This window comes from Belonocnema kinseyi, chromosome 4, assembly GCF_010883055.1.
Source record: "Belonocnema kinseyi isolate 2016_QV_RU_SX_M_011 chromosome 4, B_treatae_v1, whole genome shotgun sequence".
In the NCBI taxonomy this organism is placed as follows: Eukaryota; Metazoa; Arthropoda; class Insecta; order Hymenoptera; family Cynipidae; genus Belonocnema; species Belonocnema kinseyi.
Genome location: NC_046660.1, coordinates 130,340,326 through 130,342,171, shown reverse-complemented (window position 1 = coordinate 130,342,171; position 1,846 = coordinate 130,340,326).

Here is a 1,846-nt window from a genome sequence, read left to right as displayed (position 1 = left end):
TCCCGAAGGAATTAACCCCCAAGCGGAGGTGTGAAAACCATGCCGAAAGCTGAATGGCACCTGGGTGAGGTGTCTAGAACGGTGACTCTGGGATACCGGGCGGCCTCTCAGAGTAAGCAGCCTTATCCTTGCAAGCAGGGCTCTACAAGGACGGACGAACCTCTTTCCCTAGCTTCTCGTGGGAACAACAATGACAACACCAAACATAGTTGTGGTAAGTGCGGTTTAAAACAACAGAACGCGCAGGGCTCCCGACAATGGGTCGGCCAACAATGCCGACCAATCTAGAGCTGGGGCAGCCAATGAAAATGGATTCAATTCGATGGATCGGCCGGACCTCGTGACCTTTGGGTGGACGGAGTAACTGAACCACGACTTGCTAGACTGCAATGATGCGAGTGTGGCCCGTGAACGGGGTTACATGGCACGGCTGCATGCTCTGTGGTGCGAGAAACACCCGGAGCTATCGCACTTTTCGCAGCAACGTCTGCGAAACCATGCTGAACTACTCCGTAAAAGGGGCTATGTAAGCGGAAAGCCTACTCTACCACAGCTAGAACAAGCCGGCAACAAAGAAAGAGAGGCGACACTAAGACTAACCGCGGGCAGGCATCCAATAGATGAAGAGCGATGCTTTACGACCCGGAGAAACATCAACACCAAGGTTTCTCTCAAGCCTAAAGATCTGGCTGAAATCGATGACGAGCTTTGTGGATATTTTTCCGGTGAATCCGACCTCTGGGCTATCAATTATTGTGTGTATAATTCAGCGAGAGCTTTGGCCGATGCGAACCGTAAAATAAAATCAACGGCTGATCATAAGACCAAAAGACGAATGCATCAACTTGCCATAAAGATAGGTTGGGCAAGACAGTACGCGTCCCGCATTCAATGTGTGATTGACTACATCACATCTGGCAGGAATTTTACCTCCAAGGTTCAAAAGTTCGCGCGCGAACTCCGGACCCGTTATCACCCACTTAACAAGTCAAAGCTGCTGACCATCAGGCAGCATATTGTTGAGAGAATACGGATACTATCTGACGCTAAGAGAAGTCTAGAGCGGAGGGAGAGATGGGTCAGAGACAATCAACAGTTTCTCTCTGACCCATCTCGACTCTTCCAAGACTCTCCAGTTACTGTCGAACACCCACCCAAACCAGAGGAGGTCGAAGTATTTTGGAGAGAGGTCTACGAAGTTCAGCATAGACTGGACGAAGACTCAGAAAATATAAATAGCTTAAAGGAGTTGTGTGTTGCCCTCTTAACACCTGATAAAGAATGCCCACCCATCACTACCGAAGAGGTGAAAAAAGTATTAAGAGGGATGAAGAACTATTCCGCACCGGGACCAGATATACCATTTGCCCAGTATTTTCACCTCATATTTGAAGTCGGAAGAGCCAATTCCAGAGTGGCTGGTGGAAGGGCGCACAATACTCCTGCCGAAAATAGGCAACTTAGCTGACCCGAAGAACTACAGGCCAATAACTTGTCTGAACACGCTTTATAAGATATTCACAGCTATCCTAAATGATAGGATTGTTCCGGCAATTAAACCTGTGTGGCAAGAAATGTATGAACAACGAGGTTCAAAGAAAGGCGTAGCCGGATGTCGGGAGAACCTGTTAATCGATAGACGTGTCTGTAAAGGTGAAGCATTCTACCAGCGTGTCCTATAGATGGCCTGGATTGATTATCGGTAAGCTTTCGATTCTACATCCCATAGACTTATCATCTGTCATTTGGAAATCTTAAAGGTTCATCCGCAAATAGTTGGGTGCATAGAGAAATTGATGCCGCTTTGGAAAACCAGATTTACTATCTCATCTGGCAAAAATCGTGT